Raw genomic sequence first — 19,572 nt, forward strand, 5'->3', positions numbered from 1 at the left:
TTGTCATCTAGACAGGCACAGCACATACTTCAGATGTAAGGTGATTCTGTGATTCTGTGATTTGGACATAAATTTCTCGTGTGACCCCAGAACTCAAGTTCAGTCACTGAAAGTCATGTCGTGTAGATATGGCCAGTGTATTGCATCCACTCATCATTAGTATACATGGCTATAAAGTTGTGGAGCAATAGGAAAATAGTTCCAATATGCTTAATAAAAAAACAGGGAGGGAGAAAAATATCATGTCTTGTTTACAGAGCCCTGAGATACAAAAGTCTTTTATAATTTCAAATGTTCTGTGACATGCCAGTATGAAACAAAAGAGCTCCAGTACAGCCAAGAGGAAAGTATACAACACAAATAAAAACATATGGAGACATTTAGAAACAAGCTATAATTTGTCTTCTACAAACCCCTAAACACACACTCTCCTGTTCTTCCTGCAGCTTGCGAGGAAAGAGTGGTTCTGGGTTTCCTCTCCAGATGGAGGGCTCAGCAGCATATTCCCATTCCAGCACTTCTTCCAAAACTGCTGCGTTTTCCTGCTTTCTCTAACACCTGCTCCAAAATATTTCACACTTGTTCTGTCTTGCTTGAGGTAGAGGAGGAAAAGGACACCAGCACCACTGCAAATTGTGCCCAACACTTCCAGAGCAAGCAAGCCATACTCACTCTGCCTTAGCTGCAGAAGGGCATTTGGTGGACACTGTCCATGGAACAACAACACCAGTACAGGTGCTGATAGCTCAAACTCAGTGAGAATAGGTGGAGTCATGGGATTCCTCTGACCAGTCTTTCTTTTACGGTTCTCTCTTTCATGATACAGGATCTTTTGAAGATGGAATGCTGCTGCTGTCACACAGGAGTAGCCTGTGGCAATGGGTGAAGAGGAGGTTTTCCAAGCCTCACACAAGGAAATACATTAAAAATGCAAACCATACTAGCTGTCACATATTTGTGTGTTCAGGTGGCTTATTGGGAGGAAGCCTATTGTGACAAATCAAAATCTATTACATACATCTGTGGTTGTTTAGTGCCGTACAGCTCTCATTAAACAATTTGGCCAAGTTTCTTTTGTCCTTCCAGATTCAGCTTGTTCACACCAACCACAGATCCCAAACTAGATCTTTCGTTGTCCTACTCCTTGTCAAGAGCTCAACAGCCTGGAAGCTGTTGTAACCTGCCTCAAGTAACAGGATCTCCAAAGGTCCACAGACAAGCTTGGTATTGCCACAGCTTTATGTCTGCTCTTGTGGAGTCCAAACCACATATCCCAATGGTGTTTACATTTAAAACATCCCATGACAGAAAAGAACAGAATGTTACAAACGCTGAATAAGCTGGCTGAAACAGTCCTCCATGGAGCAATCTCAGCCATGAGTACCAGGTGGAAATAATAAGAGGTGTGAGCACAGGGTGTTAGGTGCCCTTTAGGAGCAGCCTCCTCATCTTGAGCCATTAATTCGAGTGTGAATCACAGAAGGTTGCTTCCAGTATTCTGCCAGGAGAGGAGAGTCCCAGCTGCAACTCATGGTGTCTACCTGAAACTAATAGGCCTATCACAACTGCAGACCATACTGGCCCTTCTTGCTATCTTCTTTTAGAAGACCAGTATCTTTCTTTCCAAGAGTGGATGCTTAAAAATAGACATTGAATTACAGTACCACAACAGAGTTGCTCCAAAGGTTGAGGATAAAGAAACAGTGTTGGGCATGATATGGGAATGGTTAATAATAGGCTAAATAAAACAAAACAAGTTGGCCTCTTTTGCCCTCCAAAACTGAGACAACTGTTGGCAGTAGATTCACCATACTGAGGCACAAATTTCCCAGAGGAGCCCAAGGGCTGTAAGACTGCATGCTATTAGCGCTGACCTGTACAATGACCTGTCACGTAAAACAGCAGCCACGCAGCTGCCTGGTGCTCCCCATTTAGATAAGCACTGTGTCCATCCTGATGGCCATTATTTATACATGTCAGCGATGAGGAGTGGATCCATCACAACTTATTAACAGATTAACCCTCCCCATCCCAAAGTGAGGGTCATGGTCTCTGCACAAGGGTTAAAAGACAGTGAGGTGGACAGGGGGGATATTTTAGGATATATGAGACAAGCTCTTCAGTAAAATACACCGATTTGGGGAAATTAGACTGTGGGGTTATTCCAGTTCTCCTGAAAGATGCCTGTTTCCATATTAGCCACTTCTAGACATTGAACAAACCTTTATCCCACCAATAAGAAATGTCAATAGCATTGCATTTTCTATTCACTGTCACATGGAACAATACAAAAACATAAATGTACATGCCTTTTTTTACAGTATATATTAGACTTTTCCACCACCCCACAGAAATTATATTTGCTCGGTACAAAAAACTTCAAACAATGGTAAGAGCAGGAAAAAAAAAAGTGTTCTTTTTTTTCTAACTTGGTGTTAACTTAATGATATGTGACATTGCTATCAGTGCAGTGCAATAAAAATGAAATGGTACCCAATGTGCACAGACACTATGGAAATTTCAAATGACAACAGCAACAACAAAAATTATACTTTCCCTTTCCTTTTCCATGCCCTTTGCATTAACGTAAGGATATGTGACTTTGCTATCCATGCACTACAATAAAAATGAAATTGGTGGCCAATGTGTCCAGACAGAGCCTTCAAATAAAACAAAAATAAAATTATATTCCTTTGCATCATGTAAAGGATACATGACGCGAGGCACAAATTTGACTTCGCTGCCACATCAGAAATAATATGCCAGCTGAGAACCTATATTTCTTTCTCATCATGAGGGAGAAAAAAAAATGTACTTTGGAACATTTTTTTTAAATTTCTCTTCATTTTATAAACACTAAAAAATGTGTTTTAAAACAGTTTCTTATATTAGACTCATACTGTGTTTATATGTTTCTTAAATGCATGCTTTTTTGGTAACATGTTTGTGTCTAACGTTACTCATATAAATAAAAATATACAGTCATTTTACAGGATAATAGGCAAACAGACATCTGCATGCAACATTTCCCTCATTAGATGTTATCATGTTAGCATATTTTTATGACTTTGCCGCAAAATACAATGTGCTGGTTTGAAACCTTCTTAAATATAACTTATTATGCATGCTAACAACCCAAATGCCTTAGTTAGGCTGGGAGAATTTTTTAATAGAGTAGCAGCTGATGCTGCGGCGGTGCAAGGCACCCGGTCTGCGGCTGGCCTCTGTTCGACAGGCGAGGGACCAAGGGCTTTGCCACTTGCAGAGCAGGTCAAGGGGCTACCAATATGTGAACGGATGAGCCTATCTTCTGTTTTCAATTATGTCAGGACACATACAACCTGCAAAACAGAAAATGGGGATAGCCGGGACCATAATCCAGCCTTGGGGGTGCACCATATACCTCCTGGTGCATCAGGGTACCCAAGTATCAGGCGCATCCAGCTGCTGGGACCAGAAACTACCAAGGATGTGTCTTGTACAACAGTCATCCTGCAGAAGAGGCTGCTTGGCTCCCAGTTCTTTCTGAGCTGTGATTGTGAAAACAGAATGAATCCTACGATCCGTTAGTGCTTTCAGCTGGGTTTGATCAAATTGCTGCGCCCTCTGTGCCCAGGCTCTGAAGGATGAATACATAATTGAGAAATTCTCTCTTCTAAAATATTTCTTAAATCCAATGACAAAAGAGTTTAATCAGAAAGTTATTCCCTTTTCAGGGATAGTTCTGCTGTAGCTGTTTGGATAAAATGGCTGGAAATCAGAGCTAGAGACGTTTAAATAATCTGTTAAAAAGCTATTATGTTTCCCTAATGCTAGTCATTTTTAAATGGCTCTTGGTTTAATTCACGAACAATACATGAACAGTACATGAATCACACGGGCAATTTTTATGAAGTACTTATCCCAAAAGGAATGTCAGACTGGATGAAATCCATTGTAGATTGCAGTATTTTCATATTTTTTTTAAAATAACATGTGTTAGGTTCAACTTCTCATAGACCAAAGTTGACACAGAAGTTGGGCCTGCTGCAGAAGATCCAACAGAAAAGAGCCAACAGAGGCTGCAAGATGTCGTACAGATAATTGTAAAGATCTTGCTGCTGCTCAAGTGCTTTTGAAGTTCTGAAATGACTTTTTGCTATCAGAAGCCATCAGGTTTAATTGAAGTCAAAGCTTGCTATTTAATCATGAGATCCATGAGCACATAAATATTACTGCTGCTGCCATGCAATGAGTTGCCTTAGTATTAATTAGGAAAAATATGCCTTGCACTGCTTTGAGGACCTGCAGTGGGCACCTAGAGGCTGTTCATGTGTCTGCAGAGAGCAGCTCCAGGGATTTGGGAGCTTCTGCGTTCAATGACACTACCAACAGTATGGGTCTGGGGCTAGAGTCCTTCCATACAGCTCTTCCTCAGCTGTCCCAGCTCTAAGATATAGACAAGATAAATTATTACCCACCTGACTGGGATACTGCAAGAACTAAAACATTCCCTGTAATGTAACAGAATTCCCCATAGTTAAAATATTTCAGCGTAATGTATAAAACATGAGCATAAAGGCAGTCACCTCATGTTGTCTAACCCATGTGGTAAATGTACCCATATTTTCTATGCACAGCCAATGTTTGGGATGATGTTAAAAGAAGGGTTATTGCTAATTGTCATTTTGAAACAAACAATACATTGTTGGTTGAGCAATAAGATCAAAATCCAAAGCATTGTTTCAGCTGTGTTATAAAAGAAGTTGGATTATGCAATTCAGTGCCAAAGTGACTTAGATCTGCTTAAAGAACTCTAAATTATGGTAAGTATTTAAACTGATAAGCAGAGATTTAATATGGGCCACAATAGGATTAATGAATAAATATGAGGGGTTTATATTACCTATTTACAATCACATTTAAAAGTAGCACTACAGCTGCTAGTTTATACTCAAGGTACGCTTCGTACCTTGGATGGTAGACAGCAAAGTGACATATCTACAGAGCCTCTTGCTTGATCTGAAGAACTCTCAGGACATAATTTTTCTCAGTTTAGTCATTCATCAAGCTAAAGTTTACCTAGTTTTATGGGTTTGTGGAAACCTTAACACACATTCTAGTACACAGCAGTCTTACAACTGTGCTGAAAACCACATACCAAAGAGCTACCCTGGGGAAAAGAAAGATAAAAATGTTGTGGTTAGGATCCTAGATGAAGTACAATTCTAGGACACTTTAAATGTTAATGCATCTCAGTTGTACTGCATGTTGGGAAATGATGCTTCTTTTATTGTTTTGAGTTACTTGGACCCATAATCAGGTCCCTAATATGTTCAACAAAGCATCAGGATACATAAAATATCTTACTGGATAATCCTCTTTGGAATCCACAGTTCAGTTATTAAGTATTCCTTTCACTAATCTCTGTAATCCTCTGTTGATATAGGTCAGTAAAACAGTGGCTAAACCCTGTACGATAAAACTAAGTCTAGGTTTTGACATCATTCCCTTTATATTTTGTCTATATTTTCCCCAGCTGTTCTTATTCCTTAAGGGACTTTACCAAAGCTACAGGGGTCACACTTGGCACTTCCCAGAAGCCACAGAAAAAGGTTTTGTGCAGGTATGTCAGCCATGAATTGAGATTCATCAGTGAACTCCAGGATATTCACAAAATGTGTGTGGAAGTCAAGACCAGGATTACATGCTGTTTGGTAACTGGGATGACACCAGCTCACCAGTGTTTGCAGCCACTGGATTAGTAATCAGTGTTAAATCTTCAGATGCAATGAAAGTTAACAATGCTGGTTTTATATCATCCCAAAAAAACCATTGAGTCTGTTTTCCCCTTTTGATTACAGTTCATTTAAGGGAAGAACGTTACTGCATGCTTTGAAAATGTTTTATGTGTCTTTGGCTGATAGAACACACAAAACGTTTGAATAGGCCCATTTATTTGAGCAGACGTATTAAATAATACTTTAAATGTGAACATGCGTGTCATAAATTTTGTAGTCTCTTTAAAGTAGGATAAATCTGTGTATTTAAAATAGTCTTTCTTCAAAGCCATCTTTTTTTTTTCAGTTATAAAGGAAACTCTGATTTGTGCTGCATGAACAATGCCAGCATCATCATTTTAATGTTATCCATATGGGCTTCTAATAATAGATAAGAGACTACATTTGTATTGTATGTCTTAGAGACATTTAAAATCTTGATAAGGAAAGGCTGATTTCATTGGCCCCACAGTTAAAGGAAAGCAGACCCTAATTAAAAGAATTCTGTTCTGAATTAACTAGTTTGACATGTGCTAATTGACAGTTCCTGTGAAATGGTTCTAATTAAAGTCAATATGTCTTTTTCAATTAAAAGGAAATTAAGAATATACTAATATACATTAACAACTTAATCTGCCTTCAATATCCCATACATCAGCTGCTTTTTTTCTAATGTTATTGGAGAACCATCTGACATGCATCTTCTACTGTTTGGTTATGGTATCTCATTATTACTCAACAAGAATGCAAGCTGTGGTGGATATCCCCTAGAGCAAGACGATAACCTGCCTGTACCTAATGCACTCAATTCCTCATCTCTTCTCCTCTCTTGTCTGATAAAAGGTAAATCCACCTTTCCACACAGAAGAAAAAAGACTTTTCTCTTGAATGGAGATGTCCTTATGAATTGCACACCGTTGCAAGTATTGACAATTAGTCAGTGAATTCAAACTTTCGATAAAAGCTGTAGAAGTAACTGTACTGCTGAGCTGTTCTTTCATGATGTGGCCCAAGGAAAGGCAGGATTTTGACTTTAGAAAGCCATCTCTCCCCATGCTCTTTTTCCAGAATGAATGCAGGGCAGAGTTCTCTGGTGGGAATGCTTTTAATTGTATATACAAGAAGAAAATAGAAAACATGCCTGCTGGTGGAGCAGTGCTGAAAACCATCCCATTGTTATTGCTGGAAATGTGACGTAGCTGTTTATAGCCACAAAATTAAGTATTCAAATGTGCAGTTGACTTTTTGCTACCAATTTCATGGCTTTACTGCTACTGACTTTACTAACTAAAAAAGATCCATGAAAAATATCATGCCCCATGCTGATAAGCTTCCTATCTTGAACATGTAGGGAACTGTGCAGAAGATTAACATCTGTTCATGTGGACTTTGCTATTGATTTTTCATAGATTTTATTTTCTTGTTTGGGAAATAATAATGAAAAACTCAGTCAATACATTTTGGAGAGAGTAGAGTCACTGGGGGAACAAGTGAAGTAATTGACTTAAGAGGTAATTAGCTGCTTTAAAAAACCCTCCTCAAATAGGCTGTTAAGAACACAACTGCAATAAATTTTGTAATGGAACACTACCTCAGCTATCAATGTTGAGCCTGCTAAATTTGTCATAGATAATATAATATGTAGCCAGATTTTGCCAAAGTTATATTTGCCTCCAGTGGCCTAAAATCATCATTTTTTTTCTTTTAAATCATTAAAAAAAAAAAAAAAGTATATTTTTAAGATGTATATTTTTAAGATGAAAAATTGGTAAATAGTCATTTATGTGTGACATTAGGAAGCAAATTAAGTAACAGAGAATATGTTTTGGTAGTGCAAAAAAAATGAATAAGCTGATAGTGTGGCTTAGCTTCAGAAACTGTATAAAATATTTTGGGATAATTTGAGAGTTGGGTAATATTTTTTATTTTTTTTGTGGGCTTTCCTTCTATTTGCTGAAATTTACATTCATTTTAAGAAGCAACTAATATTCAAAACTTTTCATACTATTGGAATAAAACGACTATGTTGAATATTATTGTCTGGTTCTGCTTACAGAAGAAATTCAGCCAGATTTTCAGGACTGTATGGCTGGATTTCACATAGGCAGTTACTTTTGTTTTGCAAAAGCAAGTGTCAATGAAAGCTTTAAAACCTTGTCCCAAAACATTTTTGATTCAGTTTAAAATGGCCCATCCTAAAGCTAAAAACATTGTGCTTGGTCAGCTCTCTCAATACCATTGACACAAAGTATTGGACCCAGCAAGATGCTTGGTTCAAGCATCTTGATTTACAGGCTGGTTGAAACTTTTTGGCCGATTGTCATGACACAAATTAAAGGACTTCAGAAAATTCCTTGGCCAGCTCCCCTGACTTGTTGTGCAATGGGTCCCTATGATTCCAAAGGAAGGTCTTCAGAGCAGGGGAAAAGTATTCAGATAACCTGAAGAAAAGCAGCAGCTGAGATACAGACCTGGGAAATGGCTGCTAGCTTCTACCAGGTGGAGATAAATACCCATCTCCTTTTGAGGACATAGGGTAAAGGGTATGATGCATCGTTTCAATATGATCTCGTTATTTCATGAAACCAGGTGCTAAGATAATCAAGTCCTAAAAAAAAATATAATAATTAATTAATAATTGAAAAAAATATATATATACATTTACAGCACAGACTCAAATTTTACCATAAATATATATTTTTTATTTTAAATGCAAAATGCTCCCAAAAGAAACTGGACTGAACTTCTTGATGCCATATTTTTGTGTCTGTTGTAATCTTTTAATATATCATAATCTATGCCAGGGACGGTATTTTCAAAGAGCATTTATGTGTGTGTCTAGGAGCATATATGACTCACAGATGCCACTCTTTTCTCAGCATTGGATTTTTAACCATTGCCTCAGTATGGTGTTAGTACAGATGCACCACTGAAGTAAGATGTTAAACATGTCTCTAAATTAGTAAATAAACAAATCTCTGGGAGACTGCAGAAATTCTGACTACTTGTATTCATTAAAATTCCATGGTTCTTTGCACAAGAGGAATGCTAATCCTGGAGCCTAAACTGAGGCCCAATCCTGCAGTCCCTTAAGACATGCTCAAAATAGAGTAAGACTACTTGCAAGGTTCAGTTTAAGGACTGAGGTGACTGCAGTTCACCAGTATTCTGCCTGTCCAAAATGCAGGTTTTTTTTCCACTGACTGCATTATTCTGTTTTCTCTTCTCTCCTTTTACTGTTGCTTTCCTGTAATCTGCTAAGAGCTTGCCATGTTTCAGCTGTATCATATGCACAAGTGAGAAGATGAAGATAATGGTATATGAAACATTCAGAAAATTATTTTCCTCCTACTCCCCTTTCTAAGCCTGTTTCAGTACTTCAGATCCTTGGAACAAAAGTACGCAAGAGAATGGGTAAGAATTGGTAAGAGAGTGGGGCATAATTAATAAAGCAGTTGCCTTGATTCTGAAAACACTTATGAATGAGTTTCACTTGACTCATAAAAGTAGTCATATTAATTTCAAGAAAACCATGTTTGCTGGAGCATGTGATCACAGTGCATTTCCAAGATATGTAGGAATATTCTTCTCACAGTGTAAATATTTAAAGTGAGGATAGTCCTGGTAGCTTGGGAGCACTCCTTGCACACACAACTAGTCTTAAAAGCCAAGGGGTCAGGTAAGAAGAAAAATTCATCCACATAAGGATCCTGTTTTATGTAAATACCTTGCTACAAAATAATCAGTACCAGTACTCTCAAGACAAAATATGTACATATCACTGCATGAACCATAGTAGTAAACTTGTAAATTACCTTCCTGTGAATGAAGGTCTAGATGCTTTTCAGCGAGTCTCACAGCCCTGTAAGTCAAAAACACAATAAGACCCAAGAAGGAAAAAAAAAAAAAAAAAAAAAAAAAAGGAATCCAGTTCCTATTATGAACCTTCCAGAATGCAGCTATCTTTGTCTTTGTATAAATAATTAGTGAAGCAGTCTTTCTGTTTATATCTAGCCTAGCTAGATAGAGCTGTTTGTGTGGGGAAGAAACTGCTGTGTTCCCAATGCAAGCCAAGCACATCATATAAATTCTAGAGTCCAAGAAAAAATTTATCTTGGCAACAGGTCTGCTCAAGAAATCAGCATGTGGGACATGGGATGCTGTGGTCCATGTAAAATCCTCTGGTTAGCAAGTCTTTTCCTGAAGCATCTGTCCATCTTACCACTCTCCCTTCTTCCCCCTCCCTTCAAACAGCACTTGCTGTACGTAGTCACATTTTCCTAGCCATGAACACTGTGTTAGTTATACATCCTCTTAATACATACATTATGGAATGTGTTTGTTTTTGCTGTTAGAACAGATAAACATATTTTCAACATGTATTTGTTCATGAGCTGAAAAACAAAGTCATGTGGGGTGTTTTTAATATCTTGTTGGCTTCTCTATTGAGAACATTTGGCCCCAGGCAGCTTTCATTTACATACCATGCCCCACATCGTTTCTATTATCGTTAATTGAATATTCACATTTAAGTGTTCCTGAGCTTGACCCCCTATTTGTTCTGCACATACTTTTGTACTCGGTGCCATTATTTTAGCTGGCATTATTTTTAATATCATCATGCAAATAATTATATCATTAAAATCATACCTTTTATTGCCAGAGAAAAGGACTTAAAATCAATAATGTGTCTGCTTTTCCTTATTACATATAGATAAGGAGATCGGTAAAGAGAGTAAACATGGCTACAAAGGTAAAACAATTTCTGTTTTAACCTCGTACTTTTAAGTATTCAAATTTTTCTGACCTTTACATTCAAATTTTAAAATTCAGAACTATACTTTGTGGTCTTCACCTTTGCTCGATGATTTCTTTGTTAAGTGAACACAAGAAGCTTAACTGGAAAGATTTTCTTTTTTAAACATAAAAAAAAAAAAAAATAATAATCCAAAACAACTAGCTGTAGATCACTGGAATATGGCTTGGAGCAACCTTCCAAGAAGCTTTCCTTGCACTACAACATAGAAATCTGATTTGGACTCTGTCTTAATCCAGATTTTTGACAGCTGTATTCAGATCGCTTCAAGTGCACAGCCAGGGAAGATTTCTGAACACATGCATGGGTAGCACTGTTGCTGAAAGGAAAATGGGCAGAAGTGGTGAATGGGTAAGGAGTCCCGTCACTGTATCAATTATCCTTGCACACTTTTTATCACTTGAAGGATCAGAGGAGCTCCTCGTAAATCCAGCAGGAAGAAATCCCACTGGGATGCCCTTCAAAACATTCTGCAGCTCCTGATAGGTATCCAGAAGTCTTAAAATTTAGGCATTGGATTGGATTCATGTTACTTGAAAAAGTGATTATTCAACCTTTGGACTTTTATGGGCAGAATAGTGACTTTCCTTGAGCCAAGGAGCGGCACTCAGTTCTGAGTGGATTCATTTCAGGACCAGCCAGTTCTGCTCTGACCCAAACAACTAGTCCTATACAGGTAGTTTGTCAGCACTACTTTATGAGCCAAGAGACTGAAGCACCCAAGTTTTTATTCTACTTCCTCTGCCTCCTCTGCCTTTTTTTTTTTTTTACACACAGGGAAAGTTTGTGCCATTACTCATGCTCTAGAAAATAATTGTCAGATAACATTACTGAAAATCATCTCATGAACAATACGAAAGGATACGTTTACTCATGTCAAGCCCCAGTCTTTCCATGTGTAACACCATAGTGGCCACCATACCCACATGGGAGTCCTGCTTGAAACAACACTGGCCATGTTGGTCTGTCTGTCTCCCTGCATGTCATGCATGAAGGAGTGAGAATCTCTGATATATCTATGCAAAGAGAGCATGCTGAAGTGCTGCAGAGATCAGTGAATGTGCCAGGCACAGTCCAGTGAGTGAAAAAGTGTATGAAATGCATATGAAAAGCACTCTGTAAAGAGTAGTAGTAGTTCAGATCATAAGTAATATTGAAATGGATAGCAGTGAAAACAGACTGGCACTATACAGCTCTCTAAAATGCGTAAGTACCTTGGTTTCACTGCCAAAGAAATTGCACCTGAAAGGGTCTGTTAGGCATTTTGGGTGGCTAATATACCTTCCACACCTATGATACCCACAAGAGAGGCTGTTTCTGGTGTCTCAGAAGAAAAATACAGGCTGTACATTTCAGGCAGATCTCGTTCTGCTTTGGAAGTCTGTGGGAGACTTCCCAAGGACTTCAAAGGGTGTTGGTTCAGTGCATACCCTGCTGTGAGAACAGATCCTTGTACAATAGGGATGTACAAAGAGCAATCAGATCCAGCCTCCAAGTAGCAGTACTTCTGAATCCTGGTATCTACAGCTAGATATCTCAGCTCCGCACCAAAGTATAGATGTTCTTTGAGGTCACGTCTGTTTTTGTGTGAACTAAATAGCATTCATAGAAGCACATTATTTCTGAAAACAACTACTTAAATCACAATTTAGATGAAAATACATGCAGAAGTAAATTTAGGAAACTTCAGTGTAGGTCAGCAAAGAGAAAATAAAACAAGCATACAAGAACTTGAAGGGATGAATGAGTACCCTGAAAGGATTGACTTTTCCAAAGCTATTGTCATTCTGCTAGTGTGGTCTACCTCAGGTTTACCAAAAACTGCTGGTATTCTAACCTTTGTATGAATCTCATCTGTCTTCTTCGTGCTGTGGGAATATTGTTAGAATATAATATTTTACTTGGGGAGATTCAGCACACATCTATGAAGCTTAAAGTTAATATAAACTCAGAGATATCAGATTAAAAGTTGCAGAGGATCTTCATCATATTCTTGTTTGGGTAGCTAACTTAACCATTATGGCCTTGATCCACGAAACATGCTCCAGTGCCAAAAAAACAGCCTGCTAACATCAGTTAACGGTGCATCTGCCTGTGCACAGGTCAGGCTGCAAGGCTGGAGTCCTGCAGTGGTCTTAATGCAAGACCAGGAAATTGTCTTGTGTAAGACCTCTTATTCTGCCCAAGTGAAATCAATGGGGCTGTTGGATGAAAAAATATCCATATATTCACATATGAGAAGGAGGAATTTCCAGTCTGACCTTTCACGTTCCTCATAGTTTGTGTATACGCTTATTGAACATGCAATGTAATTTTATATTTTATAGTTTGAATCATATAGAATCAGCATAATTTATGCAGGATCCCACACGCCTGTTAAGCAGTAGGAATGCTTTTCATGAGAAGAAAATGTATATAAAGACAGATCTGAGATATCTATATGTGTATGCGTGCAACCAGCAGGCCGAAATAACTGAGAATAACTTACTGGGAAGTAACTCTCTAGCTGAGACTTTTTAAACCAGTTTCCAGAATACAAGAGGACAATTTTGATATTTATCATAATTAACAGGTTTTTTTTAATTCATTTTTTTTCCTGTTTTTGCTTTTTGTTTTTCTTTCTGTGAACACAATTGCAGTTTCCTGGGATGATGGTGAAGCATCGCATCCAAGAGTCTGAGCTCAGAGATGGGAAGCAACAAAAGGGTACATGGACAAGAGATGCTTTGAGACCTGTAGAGAGGCATGTGGGGCATAGCATGGGACGTAGGGTGGGTGCATGGGAGGCCAGCCCTCCCTGCCCGTCCATCACCATGGACTCATAAAAGCATCATTGTCTGGGGTGCACCAGGTGTGCGCTCCTCAGGCAGCTGCCACTGTGAGAGCTGGGGAGAAAACACCCCTGCTTTCAGCATCTGGTTGAGGGATTGTGCTCTGGCAAATTAAACTGGAGTGAAAACAGCTTTTTCTCTGTTTATATTATAGCTTCCTCCTTATCTCTGCTTGCGCCATGCAAGTGACAGCTACAAGATCTGGGATCGCCCCTGGGTCGAAGTTGTCTTTTTCACTGATGTAGAGAGCACGCACTCATACATCTGCATGTTTTGTGCTTGTTTCCCGAGAAAAGATCCTTTTGCTGCCTGTGTATGTGAATTGTACATGCACATAATCAAACAAGAGCCAGTGTACATTCATTGATGAAACATAAATCCCATTCTACGTAGTCAATGGAAAACATCTGCAGATTTTAATTAAACTCATGCATTTCAATGAGGTCTAGAGCCAAAATCTTTTAAATAGTAAAAAAGCAGCAGACAGAGGTGTATAGCAGAGATATAGTCAGAAAAATAAATAAATAAATAAAATGGAAATGTCTTGAGAGCCTATATACAAAGTACATGCACAAGCAATTGCATTAGTACAATCCAAATTAAACATGATGAAGAAAATATGCACGGTTTTTGAAGAACAATTTTTTATATTTTTTTTTTGCCAATGTGTTGTCTAGAAATTACCTTTTTTATTATTGTTGTTTTGTGTACCTGCAAATTTTCACAGGATGTTCCACACAAATTATCTTGGAAAGAGGGATAATGGAATAAAAAATAAATGAGAAAAAGAAAAGAAGCCCAAGAAATAATACTGATCTCCAGTTCATTTTTAAGATTCATACCAAACAAAATGGCAAAGTAAGGAAGCAGACCACAATGTTTTAGCTTCAGTGCTAGAATATGGCTGCATGTAAAGTGTACATTGTTATTGCGGAGAGTCTTCTGATGCTTCTCTGTGTTTCTCTTTGCAAACCATAAGATGAGGGGGTGATCACCAGTGGGAAATGAACAGTCACTGCAGTATCAGATTGGGCTGGAATCTGTCATACTTGGAAACCAGTGTGAATAACGTGGTCTTACACCCAGGATAAGAAAGGAACATTAAAGTTCTGATTGAGCAAAATGATGCCCAGATATGAATAAAGAAAAATCACTCCGTTCTTAGCATGTATTTCAAATCCATTTTGACACTTCACTTAGCTTAAGGTTATAAATCTTAAAAAAATGCTGTTGTCTTTTTCATTATTTTTTTAAGGTAATTAAAAATATATATATATTTGTGAATTGCTTGGGACTCCTCCTATATATTCAGTGATTATTGGTGGTAATTTACAGTAAATCCCATCTTATAAAGACAAGGTCCTTAGGAGCTCAGTCTTTTGTAAAGGCATGGCCTTTGCTTGCAAGTAATTCCAATGGAGGACACACAGCCCTTTCTAGAATGCACCACACAAACAAGCCCTGGCATAATTTATTTCAGGTCAATACATTAAACATCTTTTTACTGATACCAGATTTGAGCTAAGATAATATTTGTTAGTATAGGAAGAGGTCATGATGGTTTAATCTAGAAAAATAACTGTACTTGATTGAGGCACAGTTCTTTCAAAAGAGGTTAATGATATATTTGTTTTTTCCCCCCTAAAGTGACAAATTATAAACTCATTTAATCAAAGCAGAAGTTAGGGTCACCTTGACACATAGTTTTCTGTCAGCCCTGTTGATGTCAAGAGATGCTGTATATAGAGTGACTGCAGAACACCGGGTGATCCACGGTGCAGGTCAGAGATGAGCATTTTACTCCAAATTCCCTATATGGTGCTGGCTGCTGGAGTGATTGATTAGCCTTTGTGATCCCATCGCACAGTAGGCTTTCTGGTCAGGGCTAACCTTTCTTATAAGGAAACCACAGCTTTAGCAATAATGGTTGAGCGCTTACCTCTTTATATGCTTTTTGTGGACATATTGATTTGAGGCATATGTGACCTTTGCTGCCTGAGACAAAGAACTTCATATCCAAATGAAGAAATTTGTAAATTTTACTTGGGAAGTATCTCCCTCCTTGTTAAAGCAAAGTGTGCATTTGGCATCAACAGGGCCAGAATTTTGCCTCAATTTGTCATCTTTGACCCTTTTGTGCAGCATAAGCATAGATGTGTATATAGTCAGGCTTTCTCCCCAGAATTCATGCCATATGCCTACAGCACAACACAGCCAGATCATCACTTACAAACATCTATTAACCTTTGGCCACAAGACAGGAACCTAAAAGAAGCTAGATAGCACCACAGCAAGTCCAGTGTCTCTCCTTAGCCTAATCCAGCACTCTTAGTACACCTGGCCCAGGCCTTTGGCAGAATTTCTAAGGATTTTGAGGAATACTGAATCAAGCTGTTTTCTGCAGCCTAGGGCCTTTGTGCTGTCTTTTTCAGCTATTTTCAATGCATGAAAAGATATTACAGCCTTCTGAAACTTCTTCACATTTTGGGGGAGATCCATGGGTACTACCATAAAACGATAGAAAACTTACTTTTAGTTAACAGGGAGTTTGTTTTTATACTAGTTTTAGAAATATCTAGATGCAAAAAAAAAAAAAAAAAAAAAAAAAAAAAAGTGTGAGACCCAGCTCATCCACCTTTTACTGTATAAAACTTAGGTCTTCTCAAACAGAAATATTTATTCCCCTCCCCTGATATAAAAGGCCAGAAACAAAGTGTAGTATAGTAGAGAAAGTATCTTGATTTCATGTTAGCTACTCAAACAGTTCCTCTCTGAAAGAGATTCTTCTGATGGGCAAGACTATAACAATATAATGTAGGTGCCTTTTCTCAGTGACATTTTTAATTGTTATTTTTTTTCAAAGATTTCTGGTGTAAAGTGCTTACAAGGAGAAAGAAATTTGGGGAAGACAAGTCAAAGGAGATGGAACTTGTGCTCTGTGTTTCGCTTCTGGAAGAGGTAGAGAAAGCAAGGGTCTTCACGGAGCACAGATCCTCTTTGGGTTTCCACCCTTATGCAAGAGAAAGGCATCAAGTCTGGCATATAGGTTCACATCCTAAGTATTTGAACGTTATGAACGTTTCAGCCTCAAGGCTGAAAAAAGAATTTAATTCTTTCTGGATAGAAAAAAAAATACTTCTTTCATTAAAAAAAAAAAAAAAATCTATCTGCTACAAAATAGTGATAGAAGCCCTCCACAATATCTTTCTTTACTTGCAAATATTTTAGAAGTAAAGACAGATTTTTTTTAAAAATTTGGGGTGAGTATGGGGAAATCCTCAGCCATGAGTTGATGCCTGTCTCTGCTCTGCTGGACTCAGATCTGTACATCTGAAGCCAACATCCAACGCAATGTCTCCAAAATTGCACACTTCTGCCTCCCATGCTGATGCTGGTTTATAACTGATTCAGGGATTAACAGTGATCGTCTGATGTCTTGGGTGAATGACCAGATTATGCAAAATCTGGATGTATTTCCAAGCTATCCTGCCCTCTCCTTTTCTGTTCCCTCTCAAAAATAAATGTTCAAAGAGAAACAAACATTTCTGGGACAAGGGTGGAAAAGTGACCAGAGAAGTCACTGCAAGTTTGGCTACTAGGGATGCTCCCAAATCTGCTCACATCTCTTGCTCCCACAGCAGAATTACCAAATCACTTTGGTGGATGAGGATCTGCTCTGTCTGCAGCATAACTTCATGAAATTCCAGTACTGGACACAGTTAATCGGTTACATGCACTGACACATAGATTAATAAAGAGGGATAGATGAAAAGACAGGTTATAAATTACCTGAAAATTTTGTAAATTTCTCAGGTCACTGGGATATATGAGGGGAGATTCATCCCTGATGTCCTCCTAGATGCAGGACTTAAAGCTGTTTTCAGGTGAAAGCAGGGGGAAAAGGTCCTTTCTCTGCAATCCCACAGCTTTGCTTCAGGGGACAACTTGTAGGAAGCGTATACGTGTAACAACGCTGTTCTGTCAAAATACACAAGTCCTACATCCAGTTCAGCTGGGCATATCTAACTGTACATACAAAAAAATCTCCCTCACTTCTTTTCAAGGAAAAAAAAAAAAAATTCTTCCTTAGTAAAATGCAGGAAAACACATGTTTCAGGTAGATAAAGATTTAGAGAACTGTGAAGTATATATGTAAAAAGCTGTACCTAAAATTTGTATGTTCTGACCTAAAATCCATGTTTTCTTTTTTTTTTAAAAAACTTTTCCCTCAGATTATTCATTACAGTACTCCCTTCAACAAAATTAATAAATGTCATGCCAGCCAATAGATGATCTGAAAGCAAATGAGAAAGTCCATCTCTTCTCTTAAGTTTGAGTGGGATTGTTTGATGTTTTGCTGCCTTTTTGTTGAGACAGAGTTTGGCTTTGCTGGTTTCAAATGAGGGATGTAATCAGCACTATTAACAAGACCCGCTCACACAGACTCCTCTTAAGCAAAGGCAGTTCATGATTCTGCTGTTGCTTGTTTTATGAGAAGCTTTTTAATGGTTTTATTCATCATATACTTCAGGCCACAGGACAAATGTATGTTTGTTTATATGAAAACCTCAATCTCTGTCTACAATATCTTGAATTTCACACATACACGCTAGAAATCTACATAAATCTAGCCTCCCTTAAAAAAAAGAAATATATATATATGTTAATTTTGGAAGTAACTCAAGAATTTCAAGTTTAGTTTCTTCATTCACCTAATTCTACAAGACAAACTCATCCACAGCACAAATCTACTCACTTTTTAGGGACTGTGCTGTACCAGTCCATGTGCAGTGCTGTCCAAGTGCAGAAAGAGCTAGAATTACACCTGCCCCTAACCAGGCTGCAAAAGTAAGGGCAATGCTCTCTGAACATGCTAAAACTTACCATTTCAATGAGAATGAAGACCCATGTACTCTTTATGGCTTTATTCATTAGTGAGGGATTCTTTCCATCTGTGGTTCTTGTCTCTTTAATTAAATGTAGGTGAGTTTTGCTTCTTAGGTGAGTTGTTCAGACTTGCAAAATGTTTATTTGGTTTCTCAGATTTGTATTCCCCCAACTTCAAACTTGCTCTGTGAAAACAATGGACGTAGATCTAAAATGGAATAAGTAATTGCTTGATAGCTTCTTGCTTGCTCTTTAAAGTGCTGTGCAGCTGCTGATGTATGTTTGTGCTGGCATCGCAGAGTGGAGCCCTGGGAATAGGGAATCTGATTTCAGAGAAACAAGAGCCAGCTTCAAAGAAGTGAGCAACTCTCCCCAGCTGATAGAACTTTTACTGAAGGAAAACAACAATGAAGTAAGAAACACACCAGCAATATCTCCTGTTACTCCTCTGCAATCCTTTTCAAAACTTTCTTCTCATTTATCTGATTATGCACTTCCGTTTCTAAACTCTCCCTTGTGGTGTTTTTACCTTTTCTGTTAGTTTAGGTGTTTGACTGTAGGTTTCAGTGTGAGAGCACGTTACTTCAAAGCACATTATATTGGTTATTAAAGGGGGGAGGGGAACCAATCCTGTAATTGCAATGTATCCTCGGAGGTCTCTCCAGAATGGGAAACCAATTTGAGGTCTATTAGATAACTTTGTTTTTTAATATAGATTAAAAAGACATTATTCTCTAATAATGAGCTAGTCTGGAGTTTTTGTCCATGGATGCTATGGTATTTAAATATGAGAGCTAATCTGGTTTGATCATATTTATCCAGGTATTTGCTGGTTGAAAAAAACACTTTTGTCACTGAAGTATATGTTCAGCATTTCATGAAAAGGTTGGAAAATGCAGGGTGCAAGAGACTATCTTGAAAACACTGCATGCTTTGGAATTTACTTCTGCCAACAAAAAAATAAAATTAAAATAAAAAAAAAAAAAAAAAAGAGGAAAAGAATCAGTTGTTAGAAGATCCAGTCCTCTTTCTATTCCATCTGGCACCAGTTTGGCAGTTAACTTTCAAGAGAGTAAGTACAGACTCACAACTTTGTAGACCTAGCCACTCCTATGGTGCAGATTTCTGAACTGAACAAAATCAATATTCCTGCACTGGTTTTGCTGTTCTGCTTTACACCAGCCAAAGAACTATTTATGAGAAGACCTCCCAGAGCATGTTATTGACTTACGATAACATCTTTGCCTTTTGTTTATGGAAGATTTTTCTTTTTTCTCTT

The 19,572-nt window shown here is 38.0% G+C and overlaps 1 long non-coding RNA gene across 1 annotated transcript in view; it reads right to left on the minus strand.

The window, feature by feature from the left end:
- Window positions 1-2,327: 2,327 nt before the first annotated feature.
- The window catches only part of LOC309890353, a 48,127-nt gene continuing 30,882 nt past the window's right edge, over window positions 2,328-19,572 (minus strand). Inside the window, exons 3-5 of the long non-coding RNA XR_014319409.1 lie at window positions 9,575-9,621; window positions 8,231-8,367; window positions 2,328-3,341 (exon numbers count right to left, since the gene is read on the minus strand). This is a non-coding gene — a long non-coding RNA (uncharacterized lncRNA). The remainder of the gene's footprint in view (window positions 3,342-8,230; window positions 8,368-9,574; window positions 9,622-19,572) is intronic.

This window comes from Aythya marila (genome assembly GCF_965140915.1).
Source record: "Aythya marila genome assembly, chromosome: Z".
NCBI classification, from domain to species: Eukaryota; Metazoa; Chordata; class Aves; order Anseriformes; family Anatidae; genus Aythya; species Aythya marila.